The sequence below is a fragment of the Pseudopipra pipra genome, chromosome 1 (genome assembly GCF_036250125.1).
Source record: "Pseudopipra pipra isolate bDixPip1 chromosome 1, bDixPip1.hap1, whole genome shotgun sequence".
Lineage (NCBI taxonomy): Eukaryota > Metazoa > Chordata > Aves > Passeriformes > Pipridae > Pseudopipra > Pseudopipra pipra.
In genome coordinates this window covers 62157168-62175895 of record NC_087549.1, presented here as the reverse complement: position 1 = coordinate 62175895, position 18728 = coordinate 62157168, and the positions used below count along the sequence as shown (strand labels likewise).

General features: G+C 43.1%; 1 protein-coding gene across 1 annotated transcript in view; it reads right to left on the bottom strand.

Moving 5' to 3' along the window:
* The window catches only part of AHRR (aryl hydrocarbon receptor repressor), an 88190-nt gene extending 78350 nt beyond the window's left edge, over nucleotides 1-9840 (bottom strand). The window contains exon 1 of the mRNA XM_064659084.1: nucleotides 9386-9840. The gene's annotated coding sequence lies outside the window, so the exon portion shown is untranslated. The remainder of the gene's footprint in view (nucleotides 1-9385) is intronic.
* Between the last annotated feature and the right edge of the window lie 8888 nt (nucleotides 9841-18728).

Genomic DNA, 18728 nt, shown 5'->3' with positions numbered 1-18728 from the left:
GATTGAGAATATGTGAGAGGAACAACTATTCAGACACAAAGGTCAGTGCAGAAGAGGGGAAGGAGGTGCTTCAGGCACTGGAGCTGAGATTCCCCTGCAGACCACGGTGAGGCAGCTGTCCCCCTGCAGCCCATGGAGGAGATCCATGCCTGAGCAGGTGAATGTCAGAAGGAGGCTGTGACCCCATGGGAAACTTGTGCTAGAGTAGGCTCTACTCCATGGAAAAGGATCCACATTGGAGCAGTTCATGAAGAACTGCAGCCTGTGGGAAGGACTCATGCTGGAGAAATTCATGAAGAACTGTCTCTCATGGGAGGGACCCCCATGCTGGAGAAGGGGAAAGACTCCCGTCTCTTAGCAGCAGCAGCAGCAGAAACAACTTGTGATGAACTGACCATAACCCCCATTCCCCATCTCCCTGTGCTGCAGGGGTGGAGGGGGAAGGAGAGAGGAGTGTGGAGAAGGTGTTTTTAAGATTTGTTTTACTTCTCATTATTCTACTCTGATTTTGATTGGTAATAAATTCAATTAATATCCAAAGTCTAATCTGTTTTGCCTGTGACAATAATTGGTAAGTGATCTCTCCCTGCCCTTAACTCATGAGCCTTTTGTTACACTTTCTCTCCTCGGTCCAGTTGTGGAGGGGAGTGATGGAGCAGCTTTGGTGGGTACCTAGCATCCAGCCAAGGTCAACCCACCACAGTGGTGCAATTTTGGAGTAAATGCTAATAGCATGATGGGAAACCCTGAGTTATACAAAGAGAGGCTACAGATAGATTAGAGGATTGAATAGATGAGACAGAAGGACAGAAACATTAGGTATCATTTTTAGGAGTTTTCTAGTGTAAAGCCAAAATGGAACTAACTTAAATGGAATTTTTATCAAGAAAGGATTGCTTATCAAAGTCAGGGAGACTCTCCACAGTAGCCAATAAACTGGTGATCCTCTTTTGCAAGTGTGCCAAGATCCAATTCCAAGTCTTTCAAAAAAGTCTGCCATATACCATAACCGCACTCTCATTGCCCTGACTTCTCTCTTCTTTTCCACAAAAGGCTTCTTAAAAGATTTTAGTTGCACTCCAGTGCAGAACAGAAGTCAAAATATGTGACAGCTCATATCTTTTGAATATATATTTTTCCATATATATAGATCATATATTTACATTTTTTTCCTGTATCACTAGAGACAGTGTGGAAAAAGACAAAAGTGGCTGTCTTTGGCTCAGAGACACAGCCTGTTCTCATAGGAGCCTCTGTGATACCGGGAGAACACAGCATAGCATTCTCCCTAAGAAAAGAAGCAAAAGAGGTTTGGATCTAAGGCCAGCAAAATGGCCTTTATTGCTATAAAAGTTATTAGGAAATGTGTGTATGTAGGACAGGAAAGCAGGGAGGAAAACTAATGATAAACCTAGATGTATCATCAGCTTATCGGGAAGGTGCAATACTATTCTTCTCCTGGCTTTGCTCTTCTGTTTTGTTCCTCCCCAGTTATTCAGTGGAAGAAAAAGAGAAACAGAGGATGAAATGCCAAGATCCTCTTAACAGTGGTTCAGCAGAGCTTATATATCAGAAGATCCAAAGGAACAAAAAAAAAAAAGATAAAAGCTTTCAGGGGGAAAAAAAGAGATATTTTTCTTAAAGTGTGAGATGGAAAATGGGAATACAGAGAAAAACTGAAATGAAACATGAAATATTTTCTCCTTGAACTCTGAAAGTTAAGTTCGCTTGATGCTTAAATTGATGTTTTTATTATTATTATCAGTGCAATTCAGTCTTTTAAAATGTTTTTGCTACCAGTCTAAGAAGCACTGCATTTGAAAGAAGCAGGTCACAGTTTGGAAACACACACTGAAAGCCAGGCTGGCGTGCGAGCTGTCAAGCTTTTGCTGAGTTCTTGCAAGTCTTCAGTTTAATGACGTACATGAAAATCAGAATGGAAACTCAAAAGTTCCTATTCTTTCAGATACTGAATCTGAAAATAAAAGTAAAAATAAAACCTGATGTAGCTATTATTTTTGATATTATAAACGTAGCCAAACAAGTTATTACTGGTTGAAAGTCTGTCTACTTTTGTCTGCTATGCTGACAAGGCACTGGAGCATCTTGGTTTGGATAAGTACTCAAATTTAATCCAGGTTCTTAACTATCAATGTATAAGGCCTGTGCAAACCTCATAAAGTTCAACAAGGCCGAGTGCAAGGTCCTACATGTGGTTTGGGGAAATCCCAAGCACAAATAAAGGCTGGGCAGAGAATGGATTGAGACCAGCCCTGGGGAGAAGGACTTCTAGGTTTTTGTGAAAAAGAAGGTCAACATGACCCAACAGTGTGCACTCACAGACCAGAAGGCCAGCCACGTCCTGGGCTGCATCAAAAGCAGCATGATCATCAGGTCGAGGGAGGTGATTCTTCCCCTCTACTCTGTTGTAGTGAGACCCCACCTGGAGTGTTGTGTCCAGCTCCGGGGCCCCCAAAATAAAAAGCACATGGAGCGAGTCCAAGGGAGGCCACAAAGATCAGATGCTGGAGCACCTCTTCTATGATCACAGGCTGAGAGGGTTGGGGTTGTTCAGCCTGGTGGAGAGAAGGCTTCTGGGAGACCTTACAACAGCCTTCCAGCATCTAAAGGGGGCCTACAAGAAAGCTGGAGAGGGACTTTTTACAAGGGCATGTAGTGATAAGACAAGGGGTAATGGTTTTAAACTGACAGAGGGTATGTTTAGGTGAGGTATTAGGAAGAAATTCTTTACCGTGAGGGTGGCGAGGCACTGGAACAGGTTGCCTGGAGAAGGTGTGGAGGCCCCACCCTTGGAAGTGTTCAAGGCCAGGCTGGATGGGGCTTTGAGCAACCTCATCTTGTGGAAGGTGTCCCTAGACATGGCAGTGGGGTTGGAACTAGATGATCTTTAAGGTCCCTTCCAACTCAATCTGTGATCTATGATTCCATGTTTTTCTCTCCAGAAACATGAATATCTCCTTTGAAAGCAAAATATTATGTCTATTCCCATTACGTTTTTGACATCTATGGACATATTTACCTTTTCTCGTTTGCTATCTGACAACTGGAACTTTTTATTTTAAATGCTTTTACTGTTTTAGAGACATGTCCAGAGGAAAAAAAATGTTTAAACACATATGTAAGTTATGTATAGTACTACTCTCTTCTAATATTATTTATATCCATTACTATCCTAAAGTAGCTAATAGATAAAATTTAATTCTCATTAATAATCCCAGCAGTGATATTTCTATATGTTCATTAAATTTTTGATCACACATTTTTAGATTATAAAATATATTAATTTTCATTAAAAAGCCATGGCTGCGAGTATTTCATTTCATATAATTAGGACAATACATGAGGGAAAAATTGACATCTTGCCTTCAAAGTCCCAGAATTTTATTTGTTGCCAAGATAAAAAAGCACACATTTTATCATAGCACATCCTGTCACAATACCACTTGTCATGAAGCCTTTGCTACCATCCAAGACCATCAGATACTAATAGAGAAGCTAGTTTAAGATTTACCGATTTACTGAAGAGTAAAAAACAGGCATTTTTCACAGAAAGAAAATCTTAGAGAATCTCCTCAATTGTAGAATAGGGGAGAGCTCTTTTATCAGCTTTTATAGCCTGCCTTCCCTCCCCAGCCCCTCAACATCCATCTATCCCAAGACAGAAAGATTTTGTTAATCCTTGCAAATGGGGCTGAAAAGACCCTCGAGAGATCATACAGAACATCATTCCCTCCTTCACACAGAAGCAGCTGTACCAAAACCATTCAAGAGACTTCAGATCAGAGAAATGTCTTGTGAGCATGAAAGACTTGTCTGTTTTTTCTAGCTAAATCAATTGATTTAATAAAGGAGTGACACATCTTTCTAGTCTTTTACATGCTTAGGCCATCATAGCTGTAACGACACAGCTGTTAAACCACTCCCCAAAGCTGCTTCTAGTGAAGAAGTATAGTTTCTATGAGTACCTCAGTGATTTTATTCCAGTGTTTAGCTTTCACTAAAATCAAAAAATTTTTTCCTAAGTATTTTAACCCAATTTTTCCTTACAACATATAGTTCTATCAAAATTTCTTGCCCTAGCTGACATGAACTTGAACAATAGTTTAAGTTCAACTAACTTTGCAGTTAACCCTATATTTCTAATGATTTTTTACTTCTTTCCCTTTACTCTTCTTATCTCTAGACTAAACAATTTTTCAAATTCTTTTCTTGTGGGTGATGTTTTCTAGACATCTGATCATTCCTCTTACTCTCCTTTGGACTCTTAATTCTGTCTGTATTTCTTTCTCAAGTACCCTGCTCCTAAATGAGGTCCAAGCTAAGGAAGTACCTTGGCTGAGCAGGACTAAAAGATTGCTCATGTATCATAGAAAAAACACTCCCATTTTTACACACAATTTTTACAACAGTGCAATGCTACTGACTCATGTGTAGTTTGTGATCCACCGAATTTCCACATCCTTTTCTCCTTAGCCATTACCCCTGCTATATTTGAGGACATGATTTATTGTTGACTGAAAATAAACCTTTGCACAAAATCTTACAGGCTCACATCCCTCTTGGTTTTCTGGAGGTTGTGATGGTCAAAAATCACTGTGAATTTGACTCATCTTCCAGAGTGCCTGAAACCTGTTTCTGATTGGTGACCTCTGCAGGCTAAATGCCCACATGCTCTGGCCCCTCCTTCGGGATGGTCATAAAATAGGGAACAGCTCTGACAGATCCCTGTGGAGACCCAACCTGAATGATAGTCTTCTCAATATACCCCTCAAAAATCTCTATGCCTGTATCCTTTGCCCACAAAACAACCTCAGCAAATTTTGCTTCTCTATAAATGGCCTGAAACAAGAAGAAAGCACAATGTTTGTGGAAGGATTCCTCATCAGAGGACAAGGAGAGGGAGACTCAATCTGACAAGTGCATCAGGAGTTCTCAGACATCAGAAAAACACATTTTGGAGAAGCAAACCCCTGTGAAAGACAAGGAGGCCAAGAAGAGCTGCTTTCCAAACAATGCTGCCCAGAGTGAAAGGTGAGAGCCTAATATTTGGAGTTTCAGCAAAGGAAAAAGTTCAAGAGGCTACTTAGCATTGTGACTCCCAGGGATCTGTATACAACCAAATGTAGCAAACAGTGCCCAGGAAAGCGAGACAATGACCCCAAAACTGCCACGTATTCAACTTCATCCCGTCTCCAGTGTTACAGCAGAGAGAGAAATCCAGTAACAGTGTTTTTCTACAGTCCCAACAAGTGACAAAATTTTATTTTGTGCTAGCACACGTTTTCAGCAAGCAAAACCTACTGAAAAGACCACGACTTAGCATCAATACTAATAAAGTTTAAGAGTAAGGAATAAATATTTAATGTATTTAGTGCATGCACAGATATCGCAGTCGAATACAGAGCAATAGCTCTGGTGCACTGGCCAACACTGCAGTTACAAGACAGATCAAATGCATGGTTGCAAACACCATGTTCTGCAGCCCTAGCTTAATAGATTGCATCACGCAAATTATTTATGCATTGCCTGCAGATGCAGCCTTAATTCAAAACCACAGACAGTATGATCCAACCATCATGCGACAAGTATCCAGGTACAGACAAAATGTTTTGTTCATAGATGCTCACTTTAAGAGATCTTCCACTGACACAGGCTGCTAAGCGCTGCCATCTTGAACAATTTTACTCCACCGTCCTGCAGTTGCCCTGCCACTGCATACCAGAAGGCACCTATCAGAGTGGAAAGATAAGATTCAGAAAAAGGTTTTAAAAAGGTAAAACTGGGTTTGTCATGATTGTAGATGCCCATCTGTGTACCTGAGGGTTGCACTTGAGTGAACAGGTCCTACCTGTTGTATGCTGAAATGGTTGTATCACACATTTGCACTAGGGACTTTGGGAGTTCATAAGTATCTGGAGTTCATTTAGTTGGCATTGTTAAGCTGGCATCATTTTGTCCACCCCACTTGTGCAATCCTATAAGTCCATCCATTCAAGTCTGCAGTTATCTATGTCATATTTGTCATGTTGACAGCAGTACAACGTAAACAGAACTCTCTACAGAAACCTCGAAGTTCAAGGTTCTGAAGGTAAGTTGAACTAAATCCAAAATGACTGTCAAAAAAGCTCTGTGGGAGATCTGGACTGACAGAGACATATTCCTAAAGCATTTTTATCTCAGGATGTTCATCTGGTTCCTGACTCTCAGTCAAATTCCTTGTGAAGTACCTTGAAATTTTCGTTCTTTGTGCAGACCCAGAAGTCTGCATTGCGGTCACCTTCCTCTTAGAAACAGAAGCATCCACTTGGTACACTTTAGGCTGCATATTTGCTCTCATGTTCACCTTCTTCACTTTGACCTCAAAATGTTTGTAGAAACCCTGGTCTGTAGTTTTCTAGAAGCAATTTGCATAGAGGGCCAACAACAAAACAGCTTCTCTCAAAAGCAGCAGCTCCTGCTTCTGCTAGCCAAGTATGGCTGGATTTATTTATATATATTAGCATATACCTCTGACATATAATATGACGCATAAGTCACCTTCTCATATCAGCTGGTAGCTGACAGGGAATTAATTTCTGGGGCAAAGACATTTTTTTTCTTTTCACATGTGGTTGCAGTGGTGACCCATTCTGAGCACTGCCAAGTGCCAGGCTGCTGCAGAGTCGTCCTGTCCTGCTTGCCATGGCCATGTGGGGACAGTGTCCAGCACCAGTGAGCTGTCATGAACATGGCAGCTGGGCAGTAACTGTGTGGGAACATTCGCGTTGGTAAACATCCTGTTGCCTATCTCACGGTCAAACCCACTATGTCTTTGCTCTGCCTGTACCAGGGAATCAGGCAGGCACTTCCTGCTGTCCAGGTAACCCCGTTCAAGTGGGAGCAGCCAGAGTTGAGCAAAATCTCTCTTGTGCTGCTCAGGCAGATTGGGTTAGCAGCTGATGAATTGTGGTTATCTGAGCTATAGCTTATTCCTCATGGGTAAGCCAACTTAAATTGAAAACATCACCACTCTTCAGCAATGAGTTCGTGTGTGTGGACATGAGTCAAATTAGAAGCAATGTCTGAGTTAGGACTACAGTTACTCCATGGTGAAGACAAGTCCATGTTATCCAAATTCACCCCCTTCCCGGGACTTAACTTCAGTGGTTATTCAAACATTACTGTTAAAAAAAAGCCCTGGCTGACACTTCCTACCCAAACTTGGCAATTCCTTAAATTTTCCTCCAAAATCTGCTTTGTCCTAGCTGTCTCTGGGCACAAAGAGACACTCCCACATCCTTTACATTCCAGTTGGGGCTAATTGAACTCACATGTCAGCATGAGTCAGCAGTAATTACCAGGAATATTAAGGAAAGATTTGGCACTGGACCTTGATAATTCAACAGCAGAGCCCCAATGTTTAGTGGGGTCTCATATTGCATCAACCCCCTTAAATACATGACAGCAAAAGCTATATATCAAGTTCTCAATCTAGTTCAACTATATATGGGCAGTTCCTAGTAACAAAAGCATCTTTACTGTATTTTTTGATACACCTACAGAAAGGAAAATCTAGTGGAAAAATAATTTCTGACTGCTAAATCCTCCTTGCTAGAGTTTAAATTCATTTATACATTAAAACCGATGAATCAATATTAGACAGGCTGGCTGCTTTTTGTAAGCACTCGCACTGCAAACAGGGCCTAGCAATGCATTTCCTCCTTACAATTCCTGGGCAGAAATCTGAATCGATGGTAAGTTGAGGTAATAACATAACTCCCCCTCCCATGGCTCAGTTGGAATTAAAATCCTGAAACCACAACAAACTGACTTTTCCATATATGAGAGTTCATTCCCTACCACTCTTCCCCAAACACTCCCCCTCTGTACACCTTCATCCCATGGACCGTGGAACATTGTGCTTCCAGAGCTGAAGACTGGAGATGCTTATACACTAGCCTGACACAGCCCCTAAAATCCTAGTCCTCTCCTCAAGATCGAAGAATACCCCAATGCACTTTTATGGTCAACTACGGCAAAAAAATAGGTTGTCCCAAACATATGCTGATGCAGGGACACTGTGGATGCGGCGGTGAAAAGCGAGGACTGTCTCTGCCTGGGCTCTCACAGGGGATGACGGTAGGAGCAACGGCATTAAAGTTACTACCAAAAACTTAACTGGTAACTCTTTCTGGATTTTAATATCTACAATATTTTAGGTGCTTTGTTTTTCAAGGAAATAAATTCTTGCTCTTGGTTGCAAATTAACCGAGTGTCTTGCCAGTGAATTCGATCTTGTCAGTCATTAAGTCTCTCCCTTAAATGAAATGATTTAGTCTTAGCCCTGGTTAATAACACTCTCTACGGTTCATATAGGAGAACTGTTTTATTTTATTTGCTGCAAACATATATGCATCAACATTCTTTTCAACAGATTGCTTCTGAGCCCAACCAGATCATTCAGTTTTATTTAAATCCAGTCCCGGTTGCCGTTTTGAAATCTCGAACTTACAAACATCAAGCATATTCTTGGTTTTTTCTGGTTGTTTTTGTTTCTTTTTGTTGCTGTTGTTCTGGTTTAATAATCCATCTCCTAGAAGCTCACTAAATGACGCACAAGCAATATTGGTGCCCTTTTTCAGAAAATAAAGTTTTTTATTTCATATAACTTATGCTATTTGCATTATTCTTTAAGAAATACGTAAAACTACAGCTTCACGCAAAGACATACAGAATTCTTGTTTACCAAACAAAGTAACACAAAGTCAGATAAAGCACTGGAGCCCGTGCACACGCTTCGTCTTTCCCTCACTGCTTTTTCGCCCTTTGGTGTGTCAAACTGAAACACAACAAGGACTTGTAGCCTCTGAACTTATAAAACACTGAAAATGATTTTCAGGGCAAGTACTGACTGACCCCAAAGCTAACCCAACCCGTTCAGTGCCAAGCGAGTGCACTTGAGGCTCGAAAGAGGCGATGTGAAACTTTGTTTCACTTGTTTTCCCCTCGGAAGGTCTCTCGAGGCGTCGGTGGAAAGGATGTGGCCAAGGTGCCACGGCAGAGCCCTTCGCTGTCTCGGCTCCAGCCCTCGGGACAGCGAGGCACCCCTCGGGCATCATCCACCCGAGGGTCGGCGGACACCGGCATCTCCCGGGGCTCTCGCCTGGGAGCTGCGGACTATCACCGGCGCCCGGGTGGAAGAAACGGGGCTCGTCCTGCGCGGTTACTGTCCCACAGCCGCCGACACGGCCGGCGAGACTACCGACACCCAGGGGACAGGGTGCTGGTTTAGGGGCGAGGTGGCCGGAGCCGCCGGTCCCCCGGTTCCCCCGCACAGCTGAAGCCTCAGCTGCCCACCGCGAGCTTTCGGGATGCAGCGACTTACCCCACGGTCCCCTCCACGACCCGAAGGTGCAAAGTTTCTGCGGGCGAGGAGGAGAAGCCCCCGACCGCGGCGCAGGGCGGAGGTGCGGGAACGGGCGGCGGGAACGGGCCGGAGGGCGCCGGGGGTGGGGAGGATGCTCGGGCGCCGCTTCCCTCGTGATCCAGGTGGCGGGCGGGCGGCCGAGGGACAGGGCGAGCCGCCGGCTGCCCGCTCGCACGCGATCCCGGCCCGCCGCCTCCCCCCGCCGGCGGCAGAGGGCGCTGCGGCGGCGGCACCGGCGGCACCGGAGCCCGGGGCGGGCGGCGGGCACGGGAACACCGGGATCGGCCGGACGGGACCGCGGCGATCAGCGCCCGTCCCCGCCGGTGCTCTCCGCCGCTCCGGCGAGTGATGGCGGGGGCTGAGCCGGGACCCCGCTCCCCGCGGTGCGGTTCACCTGCCCGCGCCACCGCGGAGCACGGCTATTCCGAAAAGTTGAAAGGGAAAAATATCGTGCGGGTCCTTCTCCGCCTCCGGGATGTCTGGAGCAACCTCAGTCACCTCAGCGTTGGTGTCTCCAGAGGGGGCTTCCCCCTGCCCCCCGGCTTCCCCTCCTCCCTGCCGGGGTCGCTGCGCTCGTCGCCTAGCGCAGTAGCAGCTCAGCTCCTTCGGCATCACAGGTGCCTTCCGTGCATTTACCGGCTTCGCCTGGAAGCTGACTAATGGCTGGGATAGTTTTTATAACTGGTAGGGGTTTTGCTTTTTTTCCCAGAACCTTTTGCCGACGGATTTCTGGCTTGTACTGGAAGCGACGGGACCCCAGTCAAGCGGCAAGGCCTTTTGCGAGTGGTGTTAGATGCTGGAGTTTGGTAAGTATTTGAAGTGGTGCTTGCAGGGAAGGCTTAAGGAGAGGACAGAGAAAACCAGAGCAGGCTGATGAAGAAAGTCCAAGGTAACAAAGTGAAAAACTTTGTTACCTTGCAGGGTGCCAGTCATTAGCCAGGAGATCCAAACTTTCAACTCCCAGCAGACTTCTGGGACTCGTTGCTGTGGGGAGAAACTATCTTCTGCTCCTCACACCTGGACTGCTGAGATGCCCCCTCAGATGCAGATGCACTGGCAGGTACCACCCATCAGATAGCAGGACCTTGCACTCCCTGCCTGCATCCCAGACACAGTGCCTCAGCTTCTCAGGCCTCATCTGATTGAGATCTATATCCACAAGCAATCCTTCTGAGAAAGTCCAGTTATCAAGATACAGGTGTCAGGAATATAGAAATATATATATACACACATATATATTTACTTTCCTATATATATAAATAGGACAGCAAAGAACTCCACTTTTGCTAATCATAAAATAGTTTGGGTTGGAAGGGACCTTCAAAGAACTTCTAGTCCAGCCTACCTGCAATGAGCAGGGACATCTTCAACTAGATCAGGTTGTTCATCCAACCTGACCTTGAACATTTCCATGGATGCAACATCCACCACATCTCTGGGAAACCTGTTTCAGTGTTTCACAACCCACTTTTTGTCCTTATATCTAATCTGAATGACCTAACAGCTGTTTCATCCATATGAAGCTTTGCTTTCAAGTTGCTTGCGGTACAGATTGAATGAAAATGCACTGCATGAATTTACTAGGGAAAAAGAGGAGAGGAACAGGAGTGCTAGAGAGTACATAAGCCTTCTCCTCTCCCTTTCCAGACAGCAGTCAGGAGGATGGTCCCATCTCAATGGTTGGTCTCCATGGTTGTGCACTTGTGTGGCTTCCCAGCTTTCCCAGCTGTTCAGAGCTGTCTCTCTCTGCAGTGCCCTACCACCTGACCTCATGATCGCTATTAATTCCTTGGCTTGACAGCTCTTGTCTTGGTTTTAGCAGGGAAACCACATTCTGGCAAATAGACCTACATAATAAGCTTCCATCCCTCTTTTGTCCATATTGTTTAAGGTGAAGGGAAGGCCAGACCCCAGCCCTCCTGTCCTGTGCACAAGGATGGAAGAGCCCAGGTCATGGGAACACTATTGTTCCAGAAAAATAGAACCAGTCAGTGTTCTTGATTGCTCTATTACATCTACCCAGACAGAGCCTTGGCTATAAAAATAGATGCAATAATCCACATGGACAGTTGCAATTGTAAACGGCACTCAAAAAGCAAAAACAGAATTCATAGCTTGACACAGACATATCCCCAATCCATCAGAATGTGACATATTGGCAACGTGTCTGTGCCAAACTATGAATGTCGTTATTTACTTTTCCTCCAAATGCTATTTACGATTGTAACCTTCACTGTAAATTAGTGTATCTATTTTATATTGGGTGTTTTCTGAGTGGCTTTGGTATTGTGTGCACTTATTATATTCACAGGATTGATGTAAGTTAGACCAGTTGGGCTACAATAAATCTTCAGGGACTACAGACTGTGCTTATGCTAGGAGGATTTGCCAGCATAACTCTACCAGCAAATCCTATCTGGCAGAGGCAAGGCCTATGTTTGGGAAGAGAAATCAAAGGCCATCAACACTGAATAGCTCTCCACTAGATGGAACAATGGTGCTTGTGCTGCCAGGCCATTGACAGGGAGTGATTTACCCAGAAGAGAACTTGGGGGGGGGGGGGGGGAGGTGGAGCCCAGAAAGTTCTGGATAATGGTGAGACAGTCATGGGACAGCTATTGTTCATTGCTCCTCCTGGTGAACTCAGTGCCTCAGAGGAGAGCCGGGGAGTTAGGAAGTGTCTTGGTGTGTGAAGACACATCAGAGATCACTGATGAGGCATGAATTGGCTCTGACTTAGAAGCGGTGTCACCGCATGGTATTCAGGTCACTCTAACAAATCTTGTAGTGAGCTTGTTTGAGTAGAAATGGGGCCCCAAGCTAGCATATGTCCAGCTTGGAATTTGAACTCTTTTGCACCTGTCTACACTGATACATCCAAAGATGGTGGTTCAGATGTTTAATGGGTGCCTATTCCATGTACAGCTGAATGACCCAGCCTACAGGGAAAATATTCATGTTGTATTCTCTTCACTACCTGGATTTTAAATTTTGTTAAAAGTAATTGCATTTGCCAGGCAAGAATTGTTTTTCATAATCTCATGCTGCTGACTGTTTATACTTATACCAGCTATGTGCAGATCATTTTTATACAAGTTAGGCTTACTGAACAACCGCCAGATAGTTCTGCTTTCCTTTTTAGATTTTAATTGCTTACTTGCCCAGCATCTATTTTTAAAATGGAACTGTAAATGGAACCGTAAGTTCCATCACTCAACATAGATGCAGGGGGTCAGTGCCCTCCTTACTCGTCCTTCGCTCCCTCCTGCAGGAAATGTGGAGGAATTGTTAAGGAAACTTTCTAGTTTGAAACTTCCCATCACTGGCAGTCACACTTATGACACTAGAGACTTCCACTTTTGGTACTGAAGATCCTCCATAGCAGACAGCTCCAGTGAGCTGACTGGAGTCCTGCTTGGCTCCCCACACACCCCACTCACACGCAGACCACATTTCTGTACCTGGATTTACCTTAACAGAGTCTTAGACGTCAAGTTCCACGAAGCACTTCATTATCATCACAGAAACATGGCAACACTCAAGATGATCCCACCGGGGAGCCCCCAACCCAGAGTCCCTCACTTTTTGTTGCCTCACAGTCTTCCCCATGCACCAGTCCCCTCCTTCCTCCTCATTCTTTGCTTCCGCACCCCTCTCTGTCCGTCCACCATGATCGGTCTTCATGTCCTTTGTTATCCAAAAGATCAACAATTCCTGGCTCCTGCTGTGTCTCTCAGTGTCAGTTCACCTGGCTGGCATCATCTGTCTTCGAGTCCTTTCTTATCCTAAAGGTTGGCAGTTCATGGCTGCATGTCTCTGGGTCTCACTCAGAGCCCAATCTGCATTTCAATCCACAGCTTGCAAATCAAGCCACCTGCACAGAAGTATTCTTCATCAGAATCTGGGATCTGAGCTGTCAAGACATTTAACAGGCACAAGCATTTAGGTTCAGGAATGCATTTAGATGTTTCGCAGGACTGAAAGTAGAGCTCAGTATTTTGCAGGCCTGAGATCAAAGTTATCAGGACATATTGATTTTATATTAGCACTATGATCATCTATAGACTTACACGCACACATATATGTAGAGACATAGGCTGTAGTACAGTGCACATGGAGTAGGAAGCTAGAGATCTGTGCAGTCTCAACTGTGTTATGCGACCAGGACAGAAGGTTCTCGATAATGCTATGAGATGGCTTATAGGCCCTTCATCCACTTAGTAAATCCGTGCCTGAATGGGGTTTCAAAGCAGAAACTTTGAAATATCAATCTTCTTTCTCCTCAAACTCCTTCTGCTTGATGGAAAATGTGTGTTCATTCAGTGGGCTGATTTGAACACTGAACCTAGACTCATTCACACCTTCATTTTCAAGACCGCATGTCATCAATTTCTCACATAACCCCATTTTACTTTTGGAAAATAATTACAGACTTTAGTCTTCATCTGTCTTATGGTCAGCATTATTTCAAGCACCTACATACTCAGAACATCCATTTTATCTCTAGTATTATAGCTTTTTGAACATAGATGGCTTCTCTTCTGTGTCTTTTTGCTCGTTTTTTAGTATTTCCCATTATTTTTAGACTATCGGGAACGGAGGTGACTGTGTGCAGGAAACTAGCAGGGAGCTGGAAGCTAATGTAATTTTCTTTTTGATCCTTTAAATGACACACAGTATTTGAAAAAAGAGACAGACATTCTTAATATTCTCATAAACACAAGCATTTCCTCATGAAGCAACACTGGTTGCTTCTTATTCTTTCCATACTGCTTTTATAAACTCTGAAAGTACAAAATGATTGAAATATATTCAGTCTCCAGATTGCCAGAGCTAGCAATTTCAAACAATTTGAAATTACCTTCTTTTCTTTGAATAGAGTGTTTAAGAACTATCATATGCTATATCAAGGAAACAAAAAAGGCATGTAAGATGTTTGGATAACATTCTTGTTAAACTGTAATTTGTCCTCACTCTACATTTGGCTCCCAATTTAATCAATAGATCCTAAAACATGCAGAAGAAGTTAAATCGCAGCTCAAAAGAACATCTTCATGACCAGGGATTTTGTTTTGGTTTAGTTTGTTGGGGTTTTTTGTTTGTTTGCTGTCTCTCTTCTTTTTTCAAAATTTTCCATGTGGTGCTTAGCTGGTATCGGGTACCTCTCTAAGCTTACATACTTCTAAGGATTGTGTCTATTAACCTCAGCTGACTGTGTTACATAGCAACTAAAATGTCATGGTCTGAGCTACTTTTGCTCAGGTGTCCTACTCCTCAGAGGGCTGCAGATTGGTAAGGTTGTGGTGCTGATATTTCATTAAAGGCTTCCAAATGCTGCAGAGAGGGAAAGAGGAACTTTGTTGTACTGCTGCTGCTGCCTGTATGCAGGGACTGCTACTTGCTTGCTTGCTTGCTAAGCAAGAAGCTGCTGTGGGAGCTATGAGGGAAAGAAGGCTGAAACTGCAGCTCGATGCCTGGAATAGCAATAGATCCGATGTGTCAGATAATATCGCTCTGGAAGTGACAGTGATCTCAGAATTGAAACTCAGTCACTTTTATCTTCACTTCCCTGCCAAAGGGAAACTTGACTTCGGGGGGCGTGGGAACTGGTGTCTAACACAGAAAGTGTAGGTGGGTGTCTGGAGTACAGAAGCACCTTTACAAGCCACCAGAGAAAGGGAGATGAAAAAGAAAAACAAAGTGTCTTAAATGCAGAGAGCTCAAAAGATGAATGAGTGTTTCTAACAAGATATTTCGTGCATCCTTCTATATCACTGTTTGTATGCTTCTGTGTGCTCCACTTCTGTTTCTAGCAATTCCCTCTACCTTTCTTACATAGGAGTCCATATGAACCTGTGAATTGCAGCAAAATACAAGGAGAAATGTTTAGTTCACTCATATAGAGACTAGAGAAAGAAGAAAAAATGTTTAGAAATCTAAATTCTGACTCTATTTGCCCAATGGGAGTAAGCAGAAAAAAAAGTGTAAGAAAATATTTATAACACATTATGAGATACCAAATATGATTTGACATATTATTCATTTATTGTAAGAGATCATACAGTCATCTAAACAGACTTGATTTCCTTAAGTATTAAAAGAGGGTGCTAAAGCAACAGTCAGAGCAGAGCTCTTAGAGGTCATTACTGCTTATAAAAATCAATAAATAACTGTATCTTGTCAGTGAAGTTTTAAGTCAGTTCATTCCATATGGTCCATCTTTCCTCAGACAAGTCAGCTGTTAAAAACAAGCAATAAATCATTCCTGTTCTTTTATTTTAACACTGCAAAGAATATTTGTTTTTATAACCAAATTGATTTAAGACTTAGTGTGGCCACAAAATATTCTAAACAGATGTCTAACTTGAAAGACACTAATATGCTTTCTTTCCCTGTAGTTACGGAAATTTGGGGTGCATGCAACCTGAAACCTAGACTTTCGTGCCCAAAGAAAAATGCTTTCAGAAAATATATATGCTATTATAAACATACTCCAGTGAATAGAAAATATGCCTGCTACACCGCTCTGCAACTGAATTAAAAGCTGTGTCATCAGAGAAGTTGTTACAATAATTAGGATTTATGTGCAGAGGAAATATCACTGTATTAATACATGGACTTCTATTTACTTCTATAGATGGCTCAGAGTAGAGAAAATTTTTATTGACACATATATGAATAATGTGATTTATTGCACAGCCCATGAGCATTTATAATTGCATGTAGCACTTCCTCTGGTAAGTATACAAAATGTTTCATCCTGAGAGACACAATAACAGAGGAGCACCAGATGCTTTTTCTTCAACCTTGGCCTCTGATTTATGACAGTGTGGCAACCATATCCTCTTCAGAAAGTTGCCTCCTACCTTCCTTTGTCTGGTGCATTGACTGGTAAAGTGGGAATTGCACATTCATCAGACTATTCTGAAGCTTTTCCAGCAGAGGATTAGGACTGCTAAAGAGGCTAAAAAATCAAAGGGGACAAAACCAACCACAGTGAAAAGTGGGATCATCCTGATGTTTTACTGAGTCCTGTATAAGACAGAGGGTGTTTCTTCTATCAGATAAGAGCTCACGGATCTGATACAAAGCTAGGCCAGTCCATCTAATCCCTGCACACAACTCACTTGGACAGTGCAGACTGCTTTCCTCATGATTGTTACAAGAAGACAGCAATCCAACTTTTAGACCTAAAAGCACTTTGCTCCCTCAGGAAGGGGAGAACCGAGATAGGCAAATGTTGCCAGCACGATACCTGTGTCTTGGTTTTGGCTGGTATATAAATTTTCTTCTTAGTACCTGGTGCAGTGTTGCATTTTGCATTTGGTATGAGAATAATGTTGATAACACACTTATGTTTTAGTTGTTCCTCAGCAGTGCTTCAAGGACTTTTCAGTGCGCCAGCAAGCAGGTGCAGAAAAAGCTGAAAAGGAGCACAGCCAGGACTGCTGACTCAAACTTGCTGAGGGGATATTCCATACCATTGAACATCATATTCGATGTATGAACTGGGGGCAGTTGGCCAGGAGGTGCCAATCACTACTTAGGGTTGGGGTGTGCATCCGTCAATGGGTGGTGAGAAATTTATTGTGCATTCTTGTCTTTCCTGGCATTTGTTTCTCTCTATCTTTCATTATTATTACAGTCACCACTAGTATTATTATTTTATCTGTTTGTTTCAATTATTAAACTGTTCTTATCTAAACCCTCAAGTTTTATGATTGTTTTATGATCCTCCTCCCCCTCCCATCAGGGATGGAAAGTGAGCAAGCAGCTGTGTCGTACTTAGCTGCTGGCTGGGGTTAAACCACAATCACCTGGTAGTGGTTTAATCCCTTACACGCTGATAGAAATAAGGTTTGGGAACATTGTGTCTTAGAAGATAGGAAGCAGTCAGAAATTTTGACAGACTCTGTCCTCATGGAGTTTGGCTGTTCACCTTTGCAAGATGCCATGTCACCTTTGTATCAACTATTATTTTTAGCAGCCACATCCCATTCAAACCTCAAGTCCCTCTTCTGCCAGGTCATCTGGGAAGTTTAATACTTTCACCTCATTCTGCTGTCATCCTTTGCCTGTCATTCTCTGACTCCTCCTTTGCCTTTTCTTTACTACAGGGACACCTTTGAGAAATCATGAAGTTTGTCCCAGAGGTCTCCCTTTCCCTCATACAAGCCGAAAGTTTGGTCTTCCTTTATCTCAGCAAGTCAGTACATTTCTCAAACAGGCACAAAGCTGTGTTTGTCAATACAAGGCTTCATGGAGAAGTCACAGCCAAAATGTTACTCCACTGTGCCTTTTCCATCTTCACTGTGATTTATAGACTTGAGACAGTGTTTGATAACTTTACTATCAAAAAATGCTCTTCCAAGATACATACGGAAAATTCACAATCTTTTTCTGAAGTGATTTCTTTTGTGATTAAAATCCAATATGCATGTCATAGGAAACAAATCCTCAGCTATGCAGTGCTCTGCTTTCAAATGTTTCTGTGATAGGGTTCATGACGTTTTAGGATGGCCCGTGAAAGCCAGGTGTACAGCACTGCAGGAGAAGCAATGGCCAGGTTAGAAAGCTAAAACAGGGGAGATGTAGTGCTACAGGGATTGATTTGTTTGATTCCATAGAGTGAAGGAGGAATGAGGTGGGTTTTCCTTTAGATATTAAATACTTCTAGATATTGTGGATAACTATAAAACACATTTAATATGATTAATTAAGGAATTACCTTGGTAGACACATTAGACGTTTGAGACAAATTTTGGCATCTTTTGTAAGGACGGGATAAGTAGCATTAACAGGTCTCATGTTGAATATCCTGAAATTGTTATCTCAAAACAATGAAGTGTTAGAGTATTGTTGTGACAGGTCAGCTGAATTGGATGGCACTAGACCTTTACACTTGTTTCTCCAGTTCTAGCCAGTCTGGCTTTGTCCCTTGCTTTCCCAGACACTCACCATTTGAGCTGGGGGGGTTGCTATCCTTTTTCTAAGCTCACAGGAGGAAGAACCTTTACTCCCCAGCAACCAAGAAGACACAAACAAGAATAAAACCAGACTGAGGGGGCATATGTAGCAGAATGTGCAAGGGCTCACATTCAGACATTTTCACTAGGATGCTAATCCTGATATTCCGGTAAAAATCCCTGAGTCCCTGGAGTGAAGGAAGGAACATACAATCCTTCCCTTAGGGAATCCTAAGGGAATTCTTCTGGCACTTTGGAGCTTTGAAATCAGCATACCAACCTCAGGCACAGAGCAGTTTTTACTGTCTTCTCTGAAATGTTGCCGAGAGGGCAAG